Below are 26,327 nucleotides of genomic sequence, written 5' to 3'. Positions count from 1 at the left end.
CTACTGTCAAAAAGAATTTGGAAGTTTCATTTCAAAACAAAAGTTGTGCTAAACCATAAGGAAGTTGTAAAAATTCTCCAATTGAGTGTGATGATATGATAGAAAAGCTAAAGATTAAGTGTGGAATTTCAGACAAAGAGGATAAAGTTAAGATTATCAGTTCACTACCAAATTCTTAAGAGTCGAGCCAAAAATGGCGATGAATCTAATGTATCAGAACGTTTGGTTAAATTAACAAGGCAGTTAGTAAATAAGCAATACAGAAGGAAAATGCATCTAATTTCATAGATGAAAATGTGATCAAGAAGGTTATTAGGTTTTATGAAGATGACATTAACAGCCGTTTGATGCCTGGCAAAAAAGATTGTTTGTCTGAAAGTAAATGGTACTAAGGTTCAGAGACAAGAAAAGTTAATGTTGTGTAGTTTGAATGAACTATTGACTGAATTTGAAAAAGAAAATCCTGACATTAAAATTGGATGGTCGAAATTTAGTGAGTTGAGACTGAAATTGTGTTTTGTTGCAGGGGCATTTGGCACCCATAATGTTTGTTTGTGTCTGTTTGTTTGTATCATCAGGACGTCAGTTGATGATAGACGTGGCCAATCTTACTTGACTATAAAGACCTTTTGGAAGTTCTGGTTTGCAATATTGACAGTTACATTTGTATGATCACGGGAAAATGTTAAGACTGTCCAGGCAAACAAGCTTTACTTAACATGTTTGAAGACCACGAAGATGATGATTTGATGCCTGACAATATAGAATACAGGAACTGGTGGCAATTACAAAGCCATAAGAAGAGTTTTTTTGAAGTGTTGGTAGCTAACCTTGAAAACTTGAAAATGCATCATTTTATTGCCAAAGCACAGGGTAAATTTCTGAAAGACAAAAAGCAAACCTTGGCGATTGATGAATGCGCAGTACTTACCGAATTTTCTGAAAATTACTCCTTTTTTGTTAAAGATGAAGTAAAAGGGCACCAATGGGTAAACAAACAGACCACAGTTAATCCATTTGTATTCTATTATAAAAATCAATGTATACTAGTGTGTCACAGATTGTGTGTGACAAGTGACTACCTTGAACACAACGGTACAGTGGTGCACACTTTTCAACTGCAATTAACAAACTATATAAAACAGCACCACCCTTCCGTAGACAAACTGATCTACTTCTCTGGTGGTTCTGCAAGATAATATAAGTGAGCTGTCACAAATCCTAGTCTTCAGCAGACCCACTTCAAGAAATGTTTATAAATTCTATAAACAATAGGTAAAAGGGATTATCTATGTTTTTGTAAAATGTGAGAAAATAAAAGAACTCTACACCAAAGTCTTGGAAGAAAGATTCACCACTTGTCTGAAGATTAAAGTCACCCCGCCTTTTCATTTTTTTATACCTTTGTCACACAACTTACTCAAGCGTAAGTTCACGTCCCCTGATAGTGTACTTCATCAGTGTGGAAAACGTATACCACTGACTCTTCAAAATGACACAGTGGCTTCTGTTAATGGCGAACAGTGGTGGATTGATGACACTGATAATATTGATTGTCAAAACAAAGCTGTGTTGTTACACTTTATCACCCACTATGACCAAGGACTTTGTTTAAAAAAAGTTTAAAAATGTGTTGAAGCTGTCTGTCCTGGAATTTACAGCTGTGACTGGGTGAACTTTCAACTTAACACCCAAACTGACCGATGAAATTTCTCTGTTGTTGAATGAACAATGTAGTAAAGACAAATCACATGAGAACAAGATAATGTAATTGAAGTCTTGTGACTGATACACTTTATCTATTAGTCCAGATATTGCAGATATTAAGAAATGTATTTTTGACTCATATTTGTAATTTTTTCCCCATAACTTTCCATTGAATGTTAAAGTTGAAATTTATACTGAAGTTTGATATCATGAAGATCTGTTACGTATGCAATTGTCAGATTTTTATCTTTTTCCCCTAAAAAAGATATTGCAGGCTAACCAAGGAAAAAAATTGAAGTTTGTTTTTTAAAATAGCGTCTTTTTTTAAGTGTAAGCTTCGCACCATTGGTACTGTAAGAAAAGTAACTACACTGTGTAGTGTTGTAACACAAAAAATATTAAGGGGGAGAAATTACTCCTTTGGAAAAATACTGTTCAAAATTTGAGTTTTTTTACATTTGTGACCAATAACTTTGAGCTCTAGAAATATATTAAGGAATACATTCAGCTCGCTGATCACGGTTTTAATTTCTGGTCCAGTGTGAGCTGAACTAAATGCTTCTTATTTGAAAGGTCCCATTACTGAATAATTTAAAAAACCGCAGATGCTTGTAAGTACAAAATAATGGTTGGGACCTGAAACTAAAATGGCCACTGTTTCTAAATGAAAACCAGTAAAAAAAATTTTAAAAATATTTTTGAATCTACCAAACATGGGAGAATTCCCCAGTGGATGGATTATGGATTGACTCAGTTGGTTTGTTCAGTCGTAATTATACTAAAAGATAGGATTTCTCATTAGGCTTTTACATTAATTCATAGTGTAGAAAGTTTTTTCTTTTGACCATGTTTCAACCGCAATTACAAATTTATTTTCATTCACTTCTCATGTAATATGATGTATTGCTTCTCCTGCTGACACATGCTCAGTCTGCTGATTGCGCCCAAGGGCACATGCTGGCAAAGTCTTGGCTGTTCCTCTGCTGGCTCTCAAAGTTGGGGTGCTCAAAACATGACTGTACCAAGGTGCTGACATAGATGTCCAACTTCTGGGAGTGTGCATTAAAGAAACTTCAAGATTCGAGAAAGGGAACTGCCATTCAGTTGTGAAAGTGGTTACATGCAGAGTAAATCCTCGGAAGAAGCACTTAGTCTGATTAAAAAGAGAAAAGAGCGATCTCACAACAGGCTAACTTTGAGGGAAGGCGAGATGATAACCAAGACGCTACCAGCACAAAATGTTGCTGGGGTGGACTGTGGGTAGAGTGGTGTCGGTGGGAGAAGGGTGGAGGAGGTGATGCATGTGCAACTGTGCCTGTGTGAGAAGAGATAAAAATCTGCACCAACTCCTAGGCTATCTGTTCATCACCATGTCTGATGTTGACAGCATGGTTGTTTGCCAGAATATTGTGCTCATTGGACAGTGACATCCAGCCACTCACCCATAAACTACTTACTCATGAAGTATGATGGGAGAAATTAGTCACAGGAAATTATTTATTGTGAAAAATTTAAAAAGGTGCATCATATCACCAGCAGAATTTTTGGAAGAAGAGACCTTCATAACTCATCACTACAGCTGCCAAAATTTATAGTGTGCAGCCACAAAAGCAGATCATAAAATTTTTTACCAAAACGGTTATTGTGATTACTGAGCAACTTTTCCAGTTCTTTAATTATAGTGAAAAAAGAGTACCATGGTATATATAGCACAGAAGATAATTGTTTATGGTGCTTAGGAATGAATCCTTAATTCTTAGAACCCAAGATATTTACTTAGCTAAATACAGTCCCGTCCTGTGTGCACTTTATTATGTGGTGGCTGTTTTCATCATTAAATTGCTTGTTTGGAAATCTTCATAACATTGCTAATGGTCAGTCAGCAATCATAAGTTATAGTCTAAAATAATACTTTAAAGATAACTTATAACTTGGAACAACTCAAGAAATTTAATTTCGCCTAGAAATTACACTTTTTAATGTAGGATATACACATGAAACATTAGGGATATTTGTATACTGAATTCATAACATCTATGATCAGAATGTTATAGTGTCTTGTTGTCCTTTAGTGTAATTCTGATGTGTGCCTTGTTTGTGAGTTTGACTACAGTGTACACTGGAGTTTTGTGTTTTGCAATAAGGATGGGAAAGGAACTCAGTGACTTGAACACTTGAAATTAAGTTTATCAGAGAGCATGCTTTTTAAAATGCTTCATATGACTGGCTAAATTTAGATGACCATCAAATCAACACACAGGGAAGGAAAAATCGCAGTCTAAAGTCCCAGGTGAGAATTAAATAATCCAAGCAGCAAAGGTAGCAACTCACCATAAAGGTGATTCATTGATAGGCTCATAAACAAGATGAATAATGATGGTAGCTTTTGGACAAATCCTTGTTCAGAACTGTGGAGGTGAGATACATGCACATGCATACTACGTTGTCCTGGCTGATTTCATGGGAAAAAATTGTGGTTAGCGGAAGTATTGAGGTGAAAGTTCCTTTGAAGAACGAAATACAGTTGACTACTTAACACAACTGAAAAAAGGTAAATGAAATAAAAATTGGAAACTTTGAACATTTTGAGGCCCAAGAGGCGGAACAGGAAACAGGAGGAGAGTAGTGAAAATTTGAAGTGGATGGTGAAGGTGAGGAAAATCGAAAGAAGAAGGAATTGCAGAGGAATTAATATAAGCTTGTAGGATTGTTATTAATGTCATTTGTTGAATAAAAAACACTGTATACAGATTTTAAATTAGTGTAGTCAGCAGAGCCAGTCTTAAATGTCCTATATTGTGTTTGGAGATGATAATCTGTTACTTGGACCAAGTTCAATAGCTTTCTGTTTTCACTTGTTGTTGAAAACCATTTTATAGTGATTTCTCAGAAATGGTTTTATTGCCTCCAACAACCCCACATTTGTTAGTTTATGTCTCTTCCACATTTGTGTACCCACTTTCTCACTCCAGGTGCACTTCTCTCATCTTCAATGACTTACTCTTACCTCTTACCTTCCCAGCCTATCCCCCTCCTCACCAAGGAACTAACAGTTGTGAAATCTAGTGTAATGGCATGTTCTTTTGGTTTTGTGAGAGTGTTGGCAGCACTATTTGTTTTTTCTCTTAAAAGAAAGTAAAGGCCTGCAGTTCTGCCTCATAATTTAATATATTCTTCTGCATTGAATTTTTCATTTGTTAAAACTCTCATATATTTTAAGATTCTGATTTTAGATTAGAAGCAACTGTACCTGTCTAAGTGGCTCCATGCTAAACTTCTTGCTCAATTTCAACCCTGCAAAGTATGTGTGAATAGCACATTTAAGACTATATATCTAGGAGAATGACGATGGAAAGTGGACTGATAAAGCACCAAATGGAACTAAATAAAATTGACAGCTTTTTACAAAATAATAAAGTATTTTCATAGAGTGTGAGAGTCCTAAATCACTTCTGAATTGCAAATGGTCATGGACTAATGAGCTGCAGAGTGTAAATACACATTGCATAAATCTTCACAATGTTCAGACTACATCAAATCAGAGTTAAAACTTGAGCTTTATATATGATTAGCCCAATCTTCTTCTTAAGGAGATCACTGTCTTGTGGGAGCAAAATCTGCTTCTGTTACAGTGGCGTTCAAGCTTGTCATCGGTCACTTGATATCACTTGGAAGTACACATTCTTTTGACAGTGACATCACATGGAGAGCAGGAGTCACATGTAAAAATACAGAGAATCAGTAATGTGGTGTGTGGCCACTTTTCCCTCCAGATCATGACTGAGGGACAAAAGGGGAGCAGAGACCACTCCCTTCATCTATATCTCCTTTAGAGTTATGGTTGTGGATCGTATTTCTTTGAGATCACTCCATCTCAATTGCTCACCTCGTGTCATATAAATAGCACTCACTAGGTAGAAAGTCGTGAGACAATTTGTTTAATCGTAGATACCTGTACCAGACTAATAATGTACAGAAAGTTCTGGTTGAGAATAATGTATTATTTAGGAATAAAGGAGACACTCACCTAAAGGCAGAAGTACTGCATCCAAAATAACCTGTAGTCCCTGCGGAAATCCTTAGGCACTTCCCAGAACCTCTTCCCTCAATCCATCTCCCCACTCACTCCAACAACAGCCCGCATACCCACCTTCTACTTGCTCTCCAAAATCCACGAATCTAACAATCCTGATTGCCGCATTGTGGCTTGTTACAGTGCCGCCCCCCCCCCCCCCCCCCCTGCCGAAGGAATCTCTGCCATTGTTGACCAACAACTACAGCCAGTTGCCCAAAACGTAGCCAACAACCCCCCCCTCCCCTCCCCCATGGGGTCCACAACTCTTTTGTGGATACTTGCGTGGCAAGCACGGGACCTCGAGCTCGTGCAGCTCTCTTCCCTTTCCAGGCTGCATGCCTTCCCTTTCCACATCCCTCCCTGTCCCCGATCCCACCTCCCCTTCCCCTTTCCCTTCTCCCTCTCTTTGTGGGTATGTTTTGTGCCTACATCTGGAGACGGATGCTTGTGAACAAATGAAATTTCTTCTCTTCTTTTATCTCTACAGAGTAAAGTATCTGTCCTTACTTTGTCCTTCTCTTTCCTTGATTCTTCTCTTTACCTTCTTCTCTGCTGCGTGTCCGAAGGCTGACCCACGTGTAGTCGGTGATGGGGTAATGCATAATTCCCTGCCAAAGTTCCTAGTCGTTTCTCGGCCTCAGAAAGGTATCGAGCCAATTGCAGGTCCTGTAGTCTTGTTCCTGGTTAAGAAATGGCATCGTGTTATTAGAAAAACAGTACCCTCCAGGCACAAAAATTGCTTCGAACTACACTGCTACACACCTTCCCTGTCTGGGTGGAAGTACACCGTTCTTTAAACCCATCACAAGTTGTGGGGGATATGAGATAATTTCAGTTCGCCCTACCTCCCAAACCGCACGTGTTGCTGTCAGTGTCAGAGATTTAATCATACCAGCCAGTCATGTTCCAATATGGCCAAATGAGTTACCTGTGGTAGGGATGCCCATGAGGGTGATTGGTCACCCCCATCCCCTCATTGCATCAAGTGTATGGGCAACCATGCTGCTTCCTCTAGAGATTGCCCTATTTTTAGAGATGAACGAATTAGTCAGGAAATCTGAGTGAAGGAAAAGGTGCCCACCGTTGCTGCTCAAATAGCATTGTCCTTGCCTCTCCTTGACCTACTAACTAGCCATGCAGACTAGCGATATCACCTTTAGCGCCACAGTCGCCAGATCAGCCAGCCCAGAGATCGCCTGTTCAACCTCCCCACCGTCATCTGCTCACTCTAAGGCTCAACCTTCATTGGCTCCAGCTAAATCACGGGCCCCAAAATCGGATGCCCAGACTTCCAAAAAAAAGAGCCTACCCGTGTAGAGTTTCCATACCCAGACTTCACAACCCTCAAACTCCTTCGTGTCAATGTCCTTTTTCCGAGAAGGCTCATGAGAACAACAATTCCTCTCCTTCTCCACCACGGCGTGTCTCCTTCTACAGCGCCACTCTCGGCCATCTTCCATGTCGCCAAGACGCATTACTGGCATCCCATCACCCAGCCAGTCACTGGCGGCAGGAGCTGCCCCCGAACAACCTATGGATCAGGATCTGGATCTTCTGCCTCTGGCTGAATGCCATTTCACGCCATCGGCCACTGGCTTTCGGTGGTCGCTGAGTTGACACCAACCATGGTGAGATTTTTCCTTTATTCGTCTGTCCTGTGTCAGTTATCAATTGGAATATCTGCGGAATACACTCCAATCAGGATGAACTGTTGCTCCTCTTACTATCATACTCCCCGGTCATCTTCTGTTTCCAGGAAACAAAGCTACATCCCAATGATTTCTTTGTCTTCCCACATTACCAATCAGTCCCGTTTGATCTCCCTTCTCTTGCTGTTCCAGTGCATGAGGGACATATGATTCTTCTCCATGATACTATCCATTACCACCCAATCCATTTACACTGTTCCTTCCAAGCTGACACCATACATCTCTCCCTTACTGGATCCACCTTCTCTCTTTGTACCATATACATTCTATCGTCCACACCACTGGCAAAAGCCGATCTCATTTATCTCTTTGGTCAGCTCGCACCCCTTTGTTTGCTGGTTGGGCACTTCAATGCCCACCACCCATTTTGGGATCCCTGCGTCTTTGTCCATGAGGCTCCCTATTGATTGACCTCATGCACCAAGCGGATCTTGTTTGCCTCAAGAATCTACATTTTTGTCTGCATCCATGTCAACCTACTCTGATTTGGACCTTTTGGTCGGTACTGTTCAGCTAGTTCAGAGCTTTGAGTAGTTCGCTTTGACTGATACACACTTGAGTGAACATTTTCCATGTGTCCTTCGATTACAGCCACAACTGTCATCTGTGTGTCCAAGGCACTGGAAGTTTTCCCAAGCCAATTAGACACTTTTCTCCTCTCTGGCAACATTTGATGACATGACTGTCAATTTCCTAGCATCGACGATCAGGTCACTCATGTTATGAAAGTTATTCTTACAGCCGCGGAATGTTCAATACATTGTTCCTCCCCCCCCCCCCCCCCCCCCCCCCCCCTGCAGGTCCAGGGGTTAGAATAGGTCCGAGGTATCCCTGCCTGTTGTAAGAGGTGACTAAAAGGAGTCTCTCTTTTGGCACTGTAAGTTCAGGTCCCATTTTATGGTTTGGCCTGCCACTTTCCAAATTCTACAGAAGTGTGGGCCATATGGGAAAGGACGCCTTACGTGGTGCACGAGTTAACCGTAGTGCCCTTAGGCTGGTATTACACTATCAAATTTCTTTGTCCAATATATTTGTCCAATATCTTTGTCAAAGCTATTTGATAGTGTAATAGGGACTTTGTCAAATGTCGTCCAATATTTGATCAAATCTAGGGCCTCGCTGTAGATTTGATCAAAGAAATTGCTTGTCTTCTGTTCACTGCAATGTGACACGTTACCACATGGAGCGCTAGCATCGCTACAGCATTCTGTCGTCTGTAGTGTTTTTATAAACATTGCCGGTAAATACAATTGGTGTGTGCCAACAACTACAAAATTAATAGAGATGTATGAAGCTGATGAGGCGCTTTACAATGTGAGGCACCCTGAATACAAAAATAGATTAAGAAGATTGGAGACCTGACATGACCTAACCTAACCAGCATAACCCTCTCTTGTAGCAAGGAATCGGAGTGTTACAGTGAGCGTGTCTTCTGAAGATGTAGCAGTTCTTGAGTGAATATTGTGCTTTGTGATATGAGGATACACTTCACTGAGCACATACAGAAATGTATGCTCATCCGTTCTTAAGTAATTAATGTACGACTTGACGTCTTCCACTGTAAGCTCACGTAACAAGTTTTGCTGAATGCTTTTATCGTGTTGTCGTAAAACCCACGGCTTCGCCCAGATTAGATTAGTTTTTCGTTCCATAGATCCGTGCTGAGGAGATCCTTGTGGATGTGGAACACATCAATTTTTTTAAAGCTGAAATAACAATACTAATAGTATGAATAAATACATCATTTGTTTCTATTAAAAATTTCGTCAATGGAGTTGGAGTTGGCCACTAGTAAGTCTTTCAGGCTTCTTTTAAACTGATCTTCATTTGTAACTAAATTTTTTATGTTTGCTGGCAAATTATTGAAGATGAGTGTTGCTGAGTAGTTGACCCCTTTTTGAACTAAATTAAGTGCTTTTAAGTCCTTGTGCAGATCATTTTTGTTCCTGGTATTGTATGTATGAACTGAGTTGTTTGTTGGAAAAAGAGATATATTATTTAGGACAAATTTCATTAAGGAGTAAATATACTGAGAGGCAGTAGTTAGTATACCCAGTTCTTTGAAGAGGTTTCTGCAGGATGTCCGTGAATTTACTCCACAAATAACATGTATTACACGCTTTTGGACTCTGAAAACTTTTGTTGACTTTACGATGTACCCCAAAATATTATACCATACGACATTATGGAATAAAAGTAGGCAAAGTATGCAAGCTTTTTCATTTTTATGTTGCCTATGTCTGCTAACACTCGAATTGCAAATACAGATTGGTTAAGGCGCTCCTGCAGTTCTGTGGTGTGCTCCTCCCAACTGAATTTATTATCAAGTTGTTAGAGACTGTCAACCTTGTATGTATGGTTCATTTTTTTCCCCCACATCTTTTCCGCATGTGCACACAATGTAATTGCGGTAAGTGCAACTGCTGCGGTTAATAACAAGTTACAAAATTGTTAAGGCTTTCGTGGCCACTTGTTAATAACAAGTTGTTGTCAGCCATCTTGAACTTTGACGAAAAGTTTGATGACAGTGTAATACCCCTTCTAGCGCTATGTCAAACATCTTTGTCAAATATATTTGACAGAATATTTGATCACATCTTTGATCAAATCTTTGACAAAGAAATTTGATAGTGTAATACCGGCCTTAGATACGGTCTCATGAACATCTTGTCATGGCTTTGTATCTCCACCTGCAATTCATCTATTTGGGTGAGGACACTTTCCAGGGTACGTCACCTTCTTCCGGTGCCTCCTGTCCTCTTTCGCCGCCATTACAATATTGGATTTCTCTGCACCCAATATCCAGCACGGTAGCCAGTCCATTTTGGTGGGGGGGTCATGTACCCATTTGGTGGTAGCCCCCTGACAACACTGGTATCGCACCGCTGATGCCTGAGCTGCAGATCCCCACATATGCCAAGGAGTAGATGTCTGCCTTCCTGGGGTATCAGGACTCCCAGCAATGGCCATCATGCTAGTTCGTCTTTGCTGTGGCTGGGTGGTGCCCGTGGGGAGAGCCCCTGATAGGAGTGGGTGGCATCAGGGTGGATGACCCGCAATGAAGCGGACTAAGTCATCTCTTGCGGTGACCGTACGAGACCAGCAGTCTCTAAGAAGGGCAAGATCAAATACAATGCTGACAGGTATGACCCTAAATTGTTTCCCTCCGCAGGGGAGGAACATAAGGCTACAGGAAGAAGAGAGCCATATTGGCCTCACTATTTAGTCTGTAGCAGAATGGACGGGGACTCCTTTCTACCTATGAACCCTCAGTATTTTGTTGAACATCTTGAGGATAAGTTTGGGGAAGTGACAGCACTGTCCAACATGAGAAGCGGTGCAGTCTTGATAATACTATTACAGCTGCGGCATAATTTATTTTATTCCCATAGAATATGATAGCTAGATCATCGATTCGTTGTTGGTTGGTAGGAACCAGGAATGCAAGACGTAGGTCGTCGGGATAGTTCCTTATATGTTCCCAGTTGGCGTAAAAGAATTCCAACGCAGACATTAGCTGTAAACAATAATCTTTATTTAAAATGTGACCGTTCCTTTACGCTTACAGAAAGTCATATAAACACGATTTCTTACAACAAATGTTACATACTTTACTTCACTTTGAACAAGATCGTTTTTCTCCGGTTCATCACCAGCAATTAGCAATCCAACATAAAATGGGTTAGTTCCTTGAAATAATTTGTTTTTACATTTACATTGATTTTCCAATTCACCCCAATTTCTGACTTTTGTTATGTCTGCACTTGTTTCTGGTTTTGAATATGTTACAAACTTAAAATGATTACGTCTAGTATATTTCCTCCACGGTACACCAGATGATTTATCAGGCTTTAAACTAAAAGGTCCCAACTTATTAGAACAGGCTATTCTGACTTTCTCTAAGCTACCCTGGTCTTCAAATATTTTCTTGTTTGCTCGATCGTCCAGTGTAAGTATCCATCAAGTTATTCTCTTTGAAGAATTCGATTGGCTACGTTGGCGACCTTTTGCGTCTATATTAAAACGCATTGTAGAGGGTCGACCTGTCACTGTAAATGTTAAGAATAAACCAGGAATGGTAATAAAGCATCGTGGACTTGTAATATTTGTTTCAAATGAATTTAATATTGGTGATGAGGCACTTATATCCCGACTTCGGGTTGTCCATGCAGATTGCCATATATTGCATTGTGTAAATGTTAAACAGGAGGTGGCGTCGGACGCGTCGGACAATGATGTTGAGGCGGAGACCATTAATATATCGTCGGATGAAGCGGAATATGTTGCTTCGCCGTGCACGCCGCAGACGGTGGATCCGTCGGAGACGTCCGATTCTGACTAGGCCTTTCTTTGGCCGTATGTGCAAGTGGCGGACAGAGTATACGCAGTCAGACGCTTTACGTTTCGAATATGGAAAAATGGCAAACAGTGGGCCCTCCGGGCCTCCAGAATACATCGGCCTCCTTGGTGGTAGGAAAATCTCAGTCTGTTGCTCCCAAAGTACCTACTTTGGGAGCAAGCCGCCCCCCCCCCCTCCCCAAATGCAGGGGACATTGGTCCATTGGTCCCTTCCCCTCAACTGGAGAAGCAACAGCCTCCTCAGGTTCCTCTCATGTTGAAGGGGTCCCTTGGGACCCTCTCTACCAAGATCTCCACTAATGCCACAGCGGACACTCACCAGTGGCTAAAGGAGCCAAAAGCTGCTGGACGAAGAGCTTTACGATCTTCCCCTGTGCCTGAAACTACTTCGGAGAAGTCCTCCCAGCGAGCCCCTAAAGAGAAGCGAGAAGGCAAGCAAACAAAGAAGTCTGCTAAGAAGGAGGACCCTCTGGTGGTCCTAACATCACCACTCCCTACCAATTCTGCACCTGCAGATGAGGTGGAGATGTCAGCGTCCCCTGAGGACTTAGATCTCACTGATGCCTCATCCACAATAGGGATGGATACAAATACTCAATTGGTGGCAGCAGGTGACCCTGAGGCGTAACCTGCTTCCTTGCGTGCTTCATGCCTTCCCAACCTCAGGATAACGTCATCCTCCAGTGGAAATGCTGCGGTTTTTTTTTTCCTCCACCTACCTGAGCTATGGCAACTGTTAAGCTTTACACCTGCTTTCTGCATTGCCCTCTAGGAAACCTGGTTCCCGGCAATGTGGACCCCTGCCCTCTGAGGCTGTAGGGGATATTAAAAGAACCGTAGTGACTACAATACTGTGTCAGGTGGAGTTTGTGTTTAGGTCCTGAACTCAGTATGCAGCGAACCTGTGCCTCTTAAAACCCCTCTTGAAGCTGTGGCTGTCAGGATAAGGATAACACAGGAAATAACTGTGTGCAACGTATATCTTCCTCCAGATGGTGAAGTACCCCTGAATGCGTTGGCTGCACTGATTCATTAACTCCCTAAACCTTTCCTACTTTTGGGAGATTTTAATGCCCATAACCCCTTGTGGGGTGTCACGGTGCTTGCTGACCGAGGTAGAGATGTCTAGACTTTCCTGTTTAAACTCTCTCTCATTTTCTTACATACTGGGGCCCCCACACATTTCAGTGTGGCTCATGGCACTTTCTCAGCCATGGATTTATCCCACTATAGCCCAGGACATCTCCCATCTGTCGACTGGAGAGCCCACGATGACTTGGTGTGGTAGTGACAACTTTCCCATCTTCCTGTCCTCCCCCAGCACTATTCTCCTGAACGTCTACCAAGATGAGCTTTAAACAAGGCACACTGGGAAGCTTTCATCTTTGCTGTCACCGTTGAATCTCCCCCCACATGGTACAATTGATGTGGTAGTTGAGTAGGTCACTAGAACAATAGTTTCTGCGGCGGAAAACACGATCCCGTGTTCTTTAGGGTCGGTGAAAGTTGGTATGTTGGTGGTCGCAGGAATTCGCTGAGGCCATTAAAGAGCGGCAGCGAGCTCTATAGCAACACAAGCGTCACTCTTCCCTAGAGAACCTAATAGCTTTTAAACAGGTCCGTGCCCGCGTTTGCTAGCTTATAAAAAGACGGAAACAGGAATGTTGGGAGGGGTACGTCTTGACCATTGGGTGCCATAAGTCACCTTCCCAAGTCTGGATGCAGATCAGACGTGCTTGCGAGTAAGACCTCGACAGGTGTCATTGGCATTCACATCAATGGCGTGTTGTCTGCTGACGTAAACGCAGTTGCCAAGCACTTTGCCGAGTACTATGCTCGAGTCTCCACATCTTAGAAGTATCCCCCAGCATTTCATACCCTTAAACGGCAGATGGGAAGGAAAGCCCTCTCGTTCACTGAATGTCACAGTGAACCCTATAATGCTCCATTTACAGAGTGTGAGCTCCTCAGTATCCTTGCACATTGCTCTGACACAGCTTCTGGGCTAGGTCGGGTCCACAGACATATGATCAAACATCTCTTGTCCAGCCACAAGCAACATTGACTAGTCATCTTCAAACGGATCTGGTGTGAAGGCGTCCTCCCATCACAATGGCGAGAGAGCACCATCATTCCAGTGCTCATCTCCGGCAAATACCTGCTTGATGTGGACAGCTATCTTCCCATCAGCCTCACCAACGTTCTTTGTATGCTGTTAGAATGTATGGCAAGTCGACGGTTGTGTTTTGGTCCTGGAGTCATGGCCTACTGGCTTCATCCCAGGGCAGTTTCTGCCAGGGCCACTCTACCGCTGATAATCTAGTTTCCCTCAAGTCTGCCATCCGAACAGCCTTTTCCAGACGCCAACACGTGGTTGCCGTCATTTTTGATTTACGAAAAAGCTTAAGACATGACGTGGCGACATCATATTCTTGCCACATTATATGAGTGGGGTCTCCGGGGGCCCACTCCAGATGTTTAACCAAATTTCCTATCGCTTCGTACTTTCCGTGTCCAAGTTGGTGCCTCCCACCCCACCCCCCACCCCGAATATCCAGGAGAATGAAGTTCCGCAGGGTTCTGTATTGAGTTTACTTTAGTGGCCATTAAGGGTGTAGCAGCAACCGTCGGGCCGCCCGTCTCACCTTCCCTGTGTGCAGACATCTGCATTTCGTGCAGCTCCTCCAGTACTGGTGTCGCTGAGCAGAGCCTACAGGGAGCCACCTACAAGGCGCAGTTATGAGCTCTTGCCCACAGCTTCCAGTTTCCAGCCCCGAGGTCGTGTGTCGTGCAATTCTGTCAGTGTCATACCGTTCATCTGGAAACAGAACTTTACCTTAATGGCGATCCACTCATTGTAGTGGAGACCTATCAATTCTTAGGACTGGTTTTCGACACCTGATGGACATGTCTTCCTCATCTTCATCAGCTGAAGCAGGATTGTTGACAGCACCTCAATGCCCTCCACTTCCTGAGCAACATGCTGCTGCAGCTCTACAGAGCCCTTGTTCAATCCTGTCTTGACTATGGGAGTCTGTTTTACGGTTCGGTGGTACCCTCTGCATTGCGTTTACTCAATACAGTGTACCACTGTGGGGTTCGACTGGCAACAGGAGGTTTTCGGATGAGTCCTGTGACCAGCCTCTTGGTGGAGGCCGGAGTCCCTCCATTGAAGGTTAGGCATGTACAACTGCTCGCCAGTTACATTGCACACATTCGTAATTCTCCTGAGCATCCGTATTATCACTTCCTTTTTCCACCCACGGCGGTTCATCTCCCGCATCGGCGTCCCAGGTCAGGGCAGGTGAGGGAGGTTTCTATCATACCATCTAAGGGTGGGCATTTCACCTTCGCGTATGGTCCCTTCTGTCTGAACAGGAATCCTTCCTATTACCGTCTCTCCTCGAGGTCAATTCACGTACACCTGCATGGTGTACACCTAGGCCGCAGATTCTTCTGGACCTTTCGCATGGCCCTAAGGTCTCCGTTAACCCTGTGACTCTCCGCTATCACTTCCTCTAGATTCTTGACATGTACCGGGACCATGTAGTGGATTATACCAACGGCTCTATGGCTGATGGTCACATTGGCTTCGCGTATGCTCATGGAGGACATATTGAACAGCACTTGTTGCCAGATGGCTGCAGTGTTTTCACTGCAGAGCTGGCAGCCATTTCTCATGCTCTTGAGTGCATCTGCACATGCCCTGGCAAGTCGTTTCTCCTGTGTACTGACTCCTTGAGCAGCCTGCAAGCTATTGAACAGTGCTACACCAGCCATGCTTTGGTAGCGACCATCCACGAGTCCATCTGTGCCCTGGAATGGTCCAGTCGTTCCGTGGTGTCTGTTTGGACCCCAGGCCACGTCGAAATCCCAGGAAATGAACTTGCCGACAGGCTGTTCAAACAGGCTACACAGAAACCGCTTCTGGAGATGGGCATACCCATAACTGACCTGCGATCATTATTACGCTACAAGGTTTTTTCACCTTTGGGAGGCGGAATGGCATTATCTCAGTACACACAACAAACTGCGTGCCAATAAGGACACTAAGACTGTGTGGAAGTCATCCATGGGGGGGCCTCTCGCAGGGACTCTGCGATTCTCTGCCGACTCCACATTGGCCATATGTGGCTAACACATGGCTATCTCCTCTGTCGCAAGGACCCATCTTGGTGTCACTGTGGCTCACATATGACTGTCGTCCATATCTTGCCGGACTGCGCACTTTTAGCCCCTCTGCGGCAGACTTTTAACCTTCCCAGCACCCTACCTTCAGTGTTGGGTGACAGTGCCTCAATAGCAGATTTAGATGTACATTTTATTTGTGAGGAAGGTTTCTATCATACCATCTAAGGGTGGGCATTTCACCTTCTCTCCAAGGCCATCACGCACCCTTGATTTCATCTCGCCTTGTCTTTTTGGGGTGGACATTTTAATGTGTGGCATAGTGCCTGGTTCATCTTTTATTATTGTGATCAGTCAGACCAGATCATCTCCTCTATGGTTTTAATATCTTTTACTTTTCCTTGTGGTGTATGTTTTCCCCGTTTTTTGTTCATTCCATTCTTTTTCTTTTTAAGTGTGGTGTTGGGTGTTTTTGTACCTTGAGCCTTGCTTGCGTCAGGAAAAAGGGACTGATGACCCTATAGTTTGGTCTCTTTGCACCACCAACCAACCAACCAACCAACCTCGTACCTCTCCTTTGCCCTGACACCCCGTAGTTTCTTGGCGGAACAAGGCATGCAAGGACACAATACGCGAGCAGAGATGTGCTCTTCGCGTTTACCGCCATCATCATATGTTGGCCAACTGTATCCACTATAAGCAGTTATGTGCGCAATGCAGTTGCTTCATACGCCATAGCAAAAAGGCAAGTTGGGATTTCTTTACCAGCTTATTTAATATCTTCACTCCCTCATCAGTTTTTCCTTGGTTTCCGGGCTAACTGTCGTGCAGGACACCTTAATGGACCTAGTCACAATCTCGAACTTATTGGATTGACACATTGCTGAGATTTCGAGCTCTTCTATTTACACACCTGAGATTTCGAGCTCTTCTATTTACCCACCAGCCTTTCTCCCAAAGAAACTGGTAGCGGAAGAGCGACCTCTTGCTTTTTCCTCTCAAATCGCGAGAACTATAATGCTGATTTTCCTTGTGGGAGCTCAGACATGCACTCTTCTCCTCTTGCTCTTCTGCTCCAGGACCGGATGGTATTCACTTCCAAATGTTGCTGCATCCATCATACTCTAGTCTGTACTACCTCCTTCGGCTGTATAATTAACTTTGAGTTGACAGTATCGTTCCCAGAAGATGGCGGGAAGCTATTGTCATTGCTGTTCTGAAACCTGAGGAGGACAAACATCTCCCCTCCAGCTATCACCCAATCTCTCTCGCAAGTAGTGTTTGTAAGGTTTTGGAGTGTATGGTAAATTGTTGTTTAGGCTGGTGGCTGGAGTCCCAAAACATTTTACAACTGCCCAATGCAGTTTCCGAAGGCATTGTTCCGCATTTGACCATCTTGTTACTCTCTCCACTTATATCATGAACAATTTTCTCAGAAAACACCAAACGTTGGCCATATTTTTTGATCTGGAGAGGGCACATGTTACCTGTTTGAGGACAGGCATCCTCTACACCCTGTTCTCTTGGGGTTTCGAGGTCCGTTACCCCATTTCGTCCGCAAATTTATGACAGAGCACACATTTAAGGTGTGGGTGAACACTAACCTATCCCGTACTTTCTCCCAAGAAATTGGGGTTCCCCAGGGCTGTTTGCCATTGCCATATATCCAATTATGGATTGCCTCCTTCCCGATGCCTTGGGCTCCCTCTTTGTAGCCGATTTTGCTGTCTACTACATCAACGGACTAGCCTTCTTGAACGACATCTTCAAGGATGTCTTGATGGCCTCCACTCATGGGGCATCGAAACCGGCTTCAGATTTTGTCCCCGTAAGACGATCTGTGTGAACTTTTGGCATCATACATAGTTTTATCTGCCTTCTCTACATCTAGGCCCTGTTGACCTTCCGTTCTTGGACATTGCCAAATTCTTGGGACTTATGTTTGACAGGAAACTGTGCTAGTCTTCCCACGTTTCGTATCTTTCAGCTCACTGTCTACGATTCCTCAACACCCTCTGTGTTCTTCCCCCCCCCCCCCCCCCCCCTGCGGGTCTGGGAGTAAGAATAGGCCTGATGTATTCCTGCTTGTCATAAGTGGCGACTAAAAGGAGTCTCACACATTTCGGCCTTTACGTGATGGTCCCCTGTAGGGTTTTACCTCCATTCTTCAAAATTTTTCCGAAGCGCGAGCCAATTGTGGAAGGGTGCCTTATATAGTGCATTGTGTCCATCGTGCCTTGAGATCTGTAGCGTGCTTTCTCGTCGTTGCATTGCAGTCCCGCTCATTCTCCATGTCTTGTGTGAGAACACCTCCCTGGGCGCGTTTTCCACCATGCACTATGCATTGTCACTTTCTGCACTGACAATGACCATGGAATTTTTTTGCACCTGATATCCAGCACAGTAGCGAGTCCGTTTTGGTGGGGCCGCCATGTACCCTGTTCGTTGTAGCCCCCTGACAACACAGGGATCACTCTGCTGAAGCCTGCGCTGTTAACTCCTCATGTACGCCAAAGAGTAGACGCCCGTAACCCTGCGGCATTGGGACTCCTAGCAATTGCAGGTGGCTTTTGCTGCAGCTGGGTTCACCTGTGGGGAGCGCCCCTGTTCGGAGTGGGTAGCATCAGGGCAGATGACACGCAATGAGGCGTACCACATCATTACTTGCTGGTGATCAAACACCAGCAGTCCCGTAAGCGTTCAAAGTCTCGGTACAATGCAAGGAAGTAAAACTCTAAATCATTCCCCTCGCTGGCCACGCTAAGGCTAAGGAACACCAGGCTAAGGATGGCAGTGAACCTTATTCACCCCGGTGCCTCATATGTATGAGAACTAATGGGGACTCCTTTGTTTCAATGAAGCCACAGTTTTTTGTAGACCATTTAGAGGACAAGTTTGGTGGATGTTTCCACTATCATCACACCCCTTAAGAGCTTAAATATGGTCCAGGGTATTATATTCCACAGGGACCTTCTTTTGCAGTCTGACAACGAGCTGCGCGCCAACTTAGAGCGATGAGGCCTTAGAGCTATGAGGCTTTCGTTTTGTCCGTCACGTCTGTCGGGTTCAGATGGATAATCAAGTTGCCACCAGTGCCTTCACTTGGCCTTCAAGGATGACACATTACCTGAGAAGGTCAAGGTGATGGCCTACTTCTGTGATGTGAAGCCATATATCCCTCCGCCTATGCGGTGCTTTAAGTGCTGGCAGCTCGGCCATATGTTTTCCTGCTGTACTTCCTGTGTCACATATCGAGATTGTGGACGCCCTTCACATCCAGTACTCCATGTGCCATGCCTCCCATCTAAACTGTGGAGAGCATCATTCCCCTTGCTGACCAGCCTGCAGGATTTTACAGCGCGAAAGGAAAATCGTGGAATACAAGACCCTGGACTGACTGACCTACAGTGAGGCTAAAACGAAATTTGAGCATCTACATCATGTGGCTATGAGAACAGTTGTAGCCCCATCCGTTCTGCAAATTCCAGTCGGCTCTCTGAGCCGGAAGACTACACCTGCCCCCATAATGGGGGTGGGGGCACTTCCCTCCCTGTTGCTGCCACACCACCTACCTTGGGAGCACCCCCCCCCCCACCCCCTCCAGTCATCAGGGACACCAGTCTCCACTTCTCAGCCAGAGAAGCGTAAGTCTTCTTCGGAACCACTCGCTAGGAAGGGCTCCCTTGGGTCACTTCGCCGGCCGCTGTGGCCGAGCAGTTCTAGGCACTTCAGTCCGGAACTACGCTGCTGTTACAGTCGCAGGTTCGAATCCTGCCTCGGACATGTGTGTGATGTCCTTAGGTTAGTTAGGTTTAAGTAGTTGTAAGTCTAGGGGACTGATGACCTCAGATGTTAAGTACCATAGTGCTTAGAGCCATGTGAAACATTTTGAACCTTGGGTCACTCCCTTCCCAGGTTTCTGCTAGTGGGAAAGATGACTCCCGCCAGTGGCTGAAGTGCCCAAAAGTAGCTGGTCCTAGGGCTCCACGAGTATCGTCAGTCCCAGAGACTGAATCATTTAATTCCTCTCAGCAAGAGAAATCCAAAAAGAAGACCCCCAAGACCAAGGGACTTGCAGTGGCAGTCACACCACCACTAACTACAAGCTTTGCTTCTGAAGATGAGGTGGAGATTGACAGTGGCCCATCTTCTGGTGCGCTGTCCCACTTGACTACCCAGTGATGGAATCGTGGGTTACCAGACTCGTTGCTGCTAATTTTATCTGAGAACGCCTCATTGGCTGATTTAGTTTTACGTTTTATTCATGAGGGTGGGTTTTATCATTTGATGTAAGTTTTAGAGCATTTGCTATGTCCTTCTGTGTCCACCCTAGTGTGTTGCAGAGTGGCTGGCTTCTTCTTATTATTCTCATGGTCAGCCAGCCGTTGTCATCTGCTTTGTTGTTTTACTATCTTCATCCCATTTTTTGCATTTACACGTTTGTTGCCTTTCATCGTTCTTGTGATTTTTCCTTTCATTTCATTTTGTGTTGTCAGTCTCGTTTCTTTTATCCTCACACTTGTGGCATTGTTTTATTCAGAACAAGGGACTGATGACCTCGTTGTTTGGTCCTTACCCCTCTTTTAATCCAACCGACCTCTGTATTCTAAGTGATACCTCCTGGGCAGCAGCTACCCTTCTGAGTCATTATGCTAGTCACCTGTCTTCTATGCCTGCTCATCTGATCGTGTCTTTTTTCTTCTTCGATGCCTCCTTGGATTTAGGGTATGCAGGCAGCCCTTCCTCTCTACTACCATTGGGAGTCTGCTTCCATCAACTGCTACATTCACTTTCCTTCCAGTTCCCTAAAACTTTCTTCACAAATGGGGGTACGATACCGCCTTGGCTTCACCCCCGGACTGGACCTTTCCCAAGGATAGTACCCCCCCCCCCCCCCACCCCCCAGTTTATCGTTGGGCATTTGCTGCTCTATGCGCACAGATGGAGGATGCCACATTTATCTACGCTGACGGCTCCTTTGGTGTCGGGAGTGCCTATATTATTGACGATTTCAGCTTCCCAACCAGTGTTCCGTATTTACTGCGGAGCTTTATGCTGTTCTCCAGGCTGTCCCATACATCCGTTGCCATCAGCAGATACAGTATATGTTTGGATTAGCCCAGCTCTCTTCTCAACCTCCTAGCTCTTCATCCCATCTACCTTCTGGTCCACCAGATTCAGGACTGGATTTACAAGCTCCACTTGGGGCATCTCTGTGGCATTCCTCTGGATCCCAGGGCATTCTGGTATATGCGGAAACAAGGCAGCCAATATAGTGGCAAATGCTGCTGTCTCTCTTCCTCAGCATGCTGTTCGCATGGTTCCCTGTTCCGATCTACAGAGTGTTTTATGCTGTCGTGTTCTTTTATGGCACACACAGTGGTCTGCACTACAGGATAATAAATTATGGGACATAAAAACTTTTCCCTGTATTTGGACCTCTTCCTCCCAGTCTCGTCGTCGGGAGGAGGTAATTTTAAGTAGACCCCAGATTGGGAATTGTCTTTTTAGCCATCGACATCTTTTAAATGGCAATCCTCCCACACTTCGTCCCCACTGCTCTCAATTGTGGACAGTAAGACACCTTTCACTTCAGTGCCCCTATTTTAATCTGCTACACGCCTGTTTACAGCTGTCGCCTGATACATCTTCCCATTTAGCAGATGACGCGCTCAGCCAATCGCGTCTTTGAGTTTATAAGTGTTAGTGAGATGACATCAGTCAGTTGAAGCTCTCTTCTGTTTTTAGTTTCCCTCCTCCTTGAGTTTCACTCCATTGCTGCTGATTTAAATTTCTAATTTATGTTTTTACCCTTCCCTAAGCCACAGAATGGGCGCTTATGACCATAGCTGTTTTCTGCCCTAAAACCATTATCTAAAAAAAGAAAAACAAGAAGAACCCAACCACTTCCTGCACAGGCTCTCCAAAATCTCCACACCTGTACCTCTCAAGTCCCTACTCGTAACTGTAGACGTAACCTCCTTATAGACCAACATCCCTTACGCCGATGGCCTTGCTGCGATTGAACCATGACCTCTCCCAACGCCCTATAGTTCCAAACCTACCACTTAATTCCTAGTACACCTAGCCAACTACATCCTAACCCCCACCCAGTATGCTGAAGGCCAGAAAAGGCCTTCGCAGACAGGCAATACCCTCCCCCCCCCCCCCCCCCCCCCCGACCTTATACACACAGATCACCCATGCAATATCCCCCCCCCCCCCCCAACACACACACACACACACACCTGACGCTCACATTCATCCCAAGAACCGACCGCAAAGAAGTGCCCCCCTTGTCACCCAATACCACCCAGGACTCGAATGACTGAACCACATCTTTCATCAGGGCATTGATTATCTATCATCATGCCCTGAAATGTGGAACATCATACCCAAGATACTTCCATCCCATCCCAAAGTGGTGTTCAACTGTCCACCCAACCTCCACAACATGCTGGTCCATCCCTAAGCCAGTCCCACCGCCAATCCCCTGCAACAGGGTTCATACCCTTGTGGAGACCTGCCACATCCACCCACCTAGCACCATCTACTCCAGTCACATCAGGCTTATCCTACCCCACCAGCTCTGCTGCAACCATTGCACAGTGTTTTACATTGTTATGACAACCAACCAGCTGTCAACCAGAAAGAATGGCCACCATCAAACTGTTGCCAGAAACAAGGTGAACCACCCATTGGCACAACACGCAGCAGAGCACAACAAACAAGATTTACATGGCTGCTTCACAACCTGTGTCATCTAGATCCTACCCTCCATCAGCAGCAGCAGCTTTTCTGAGCTGTGCAGGTGGAAGCTATCCTTACAGCACATCCTTCGCTTCTGTATCTCCCTGGCCTAAACCTAAGGTAAATATGTCAGCTAGTTGTGTGCTGCCATCTCATGCCCTAGTCTGTGAAACCAAGTGCTCAGCAATCTGCTACCAGCCCCCTCTACCTGCACCCCTAGCTAGCCCACAGATGGCTCCCCACTTCTCCATGAGCTGCTAGAGGCTCCCCCCAACCCCCTCTCTGCCTCACTGCACTTCTCTCCATCCCACACCCCACCCCACACTGCACCCACACCTCACCCAGTACACTCATTGTCGGCCAAGAAATAGCTTGCAGTCGAATGAGCCTAATGTAGAGAGACAGGTGTGCGTGCGTGCGTGTGTGTGTGTGTGGGGGGGGGGGGGGGGGTGGCACATGTTCCTCCTGATGTTCCTCCTGTAGCTTGAAAAAGGAATTCCATCCCAAAAGCTAGCAAAGTAAAGCTCTGTATCTTTTGTGTGTGTATCTGTCGAAGATGCAGCGCTTCTGCCTTTAGGTATCCCAGACTAAATTAAACCTAAAGTTCAGCATCCCAAAGAATTATTCTTCTTTGGGTCTAAGAACCATGCACCAATTTCAATGCTTCTTCCTTTCTTCTCCTTACAGTATTCTTTCATCTTCTGTGTATCCTTTCTCTCTCTCTCTCTTCGGGGCATTTTGGCTCTGTCTTCTCCCTTCTGCCTTGGAATCCTTCCATTTTTAACACTTTCTTCTTCAAACTCTCTTACTGTTGTTTCTTTCCAAATCTTTCCTAACTTCGTGAATTCATGTTACTGTTGACTTCCTGATCCAAAGATATTTAAAAAGCTGTTTGGTTAACCTCTTGCTGTTCATTCTGTTTACATGTCCAAAAACAAAACAAAAGTAGCAGTCACCTCTTCTGTTGCATTTCAGTTATGTTTTTCTGTGTTGCGATATACTTCTTCATTACTTTTTAATTTCCATACTTCTGTATTTTTTAGCAGACATAGTATTTTTCGTATGATTTTTCTTCCTAGAAGTTTAAAGTTTGTGTAGTTTGTAAATCAGTACTAAACATTCACTTGCATAAAGACATTCTGGTATACTACAGTGTTGTAGTGTTGTATTTTCAAAATTTTAGACAGAGACCTTTTGTTATAAATGCTCTATACATTTTATAGACTCTCTTTCTCTACAGCAAATTTTTCGAAGCCATTTTCTTGTTTCATTTCTCCCAAATATTAAATTTATTAGCACTGTTCATCTGTCCAGTACCTGTTACTATGATTTCTGTTGCATATTTTTATGTTTGTTGGCTATTTCTTCTAAGGGATTGATTTGTATTCCTGCATTTGTTAGGCTTTCTGAAATAATGGCGAAATCATCCACAAATGCTAGACAGTGAATTTCAGTACATTTGTTGTTAGTCCCCCGTCTTATTGGTGATAACTTATGTTCTTTTTCTTTCCATTCTCTTACCATTTTCTCTAGGACACAGTTGAAGATGAGTGGAAACAGTCACCCACCGTGCCTTACAACTGTTTTTATTTTGAATTTCTCAGATATTTCACCTCAAAACCATTCTTTTGATATGGTGTCTCTGAGCGTTTCACAAAAATGTTTATTAGTTTAGATTTAATGCCAAATGCTTGTCAGGTCACTTTATCTAGCATTTCCCTATCAACCGCATCAAATGCCAAAGCATCATCTAATGGTTTACATAGCCATTTTACATTCTTATATAAAAGTTTAAATTTATATAAAAATATATAGTATAAAACAAATATAATACACTAAGACAAAAAAAGATGCTCTACTAAGCAATTATCCAAATGGGACAGGAATAGGTAGAGGTGATATATGTGCACAGACAAACAAATCAGAATAGCTGGATTAATTATTCAAGAGAAAGAGCTTGGAAATTGAGCAAGTCAGCAATGTGTTGGTCTACCTCTGGCAAGCAGTTGATTGGCATTGATTGATAGTTGTTGGACATTCTCCAGAGGGGTATTGTGCCAAATTTTGTCCAGTTGTCCTAAACTGTTGGAGGACCTTAACCGTAATGCTCCAAACATTCTCAAATAGGGAGAGATGCGTTTACTTTGCTGACCAAGGTAAAGTTTGGTGAGCACGAAGTAGGAACTCTTGCCATCTGTGAGGGCATTCATTATCTTGCTGAAATGTAAGCCCAGTATCATCGATGTACCGCTGTGCTGTAAGGGTGCTGCGGATGACAACCAAAGGGGTCCTGCTGTGAAAGAAATGGCTCCCCAGATCAACATTCCTTGTTGTTGGGCAGTATGGTGGGCCACAGTCAGGTTGATATCTCACTGCCATCCTGGGCACCTCCAGACATGTCTTTGTTCTGGAATTTTATTGACTGGAGTAGAATTGTTTTTAATAATGAGTCCCACTTCAAATGGACCCCCGATAACTAGCAAAGACATGTCTGAAGATGATGCAGGGAGCATTGATTTTGTCAAAGGAGCACATTGGCTTCAGAAATGGATATGGTACAGTAGACTGTTTGCAAGTCGTGATGAAATTATAGAACACGGCAATGAGTATGAATTACCACTTTTCGTGGTATTCAGATTTTGAGAAAGTATTGGTCTCGGAAAACTGAGATCCACTCAGTGATCAGTGGAGAGAAGCTTGTTGAAAATGGAAAATGGCAAGCAGAGACAGAGAAAACAAATATGCAGGGAACAGACTGGAGTGGACATGGTCATGTCTCTTGGAATCAAAGGCCTGCCTTGGTACAGCTATGACATTAGGAAACTTGGGTGTATACAGGTGAAGACCATAGAGGCTGAAGTAGATCTTGAGGCAGCAGTGGATGTCTTGGGGCTGGTGGTGGTCCACATATGACTGGCCATAAGATAAGAATCTCGGGCACTATATGGTGTGTTTTGAGGTCTCTCTCCATACACACATAAGTTTATGGGAGAGTGATACATGTGCACATCTGTGTGAATTTTCTGTCTTTCATGTAGACATTTTCTAAGAAAAAACATTTAGGGGTTGCAGAATATTTTAAAATTCTGTGCGGAATAATGACTATTGGAATTTTCTAAGGGGGCCGTTATATGTAATGTCTACAGTGAAGATTTTTCGTCGTTTCTAAGAGACTTAGATGTGAGATAGCATAGCAGAGCCTAATTTTCCTGAAGCAGTTGTCGTTATGTTAAAAATGTTACGGCCTTTCTTAACTTCCATGTTCTACTTCTACTTCTGCTTGGTAAGGAAGTATGTCACCAGCCACTGGAGGCTTGGTGAACCAAATAATTGATGCAAGGAGTAATCACTGTGGAGACCTAATGGCTCAGTCTGGACAGTACAGGAGTTGGTTGTGTGTAGTTATTATTTGAACAATGTCACTTGTGCGAAATGTGGTTTGGTAACTGATATTACTATTTGTGTGCTTATATAATGGAGTTCGACAGTTAATTTGGATAAAGTTGCTACTGTGTGTTTTTCTCACTATAATGTCTTGGAATAACCTTCTTCTTTAATCATAGACAGAATGATGATGAAATTATTAAGAGTAAATCTAT

At 43.9% G+C, this 26,327-nt stretch overlaps 1 protein-coding gene across 1 annotated transcript in view; it reads left to right on the top strand.

The window, feature by feature from the left end:
- Positions 1–26,327, top strand: part of LOC126236057 (probable ubiquitin carboxyl-terminal hydrolase FAF-X) — a 346,675-nt gene that overhangs the window by 5,646 nt on the left and 314,702 nt on the right. The window lies entirely within an intron of this gene.

This window comes from Schistocerca nitens, chromosome 2, assembly GCF_023898315.1.
Source record: "Schistocerca nitens isolate TAMUIC-IGC-003100 chromosome 2, iqSchNite1.1, whole genome shotgun sequence".
In the NCBI taxonomy this organism is placed as follows: domain Eukaryota; kingdom Metazoa; phylum Arthropoda; class Insecta; order Orthoptera; family Acrididae; genus Schistocerca; species Schistocerca nitens.
This window is presented reverse-complemented; position numbering and strand designations above follow the sequence as displayed.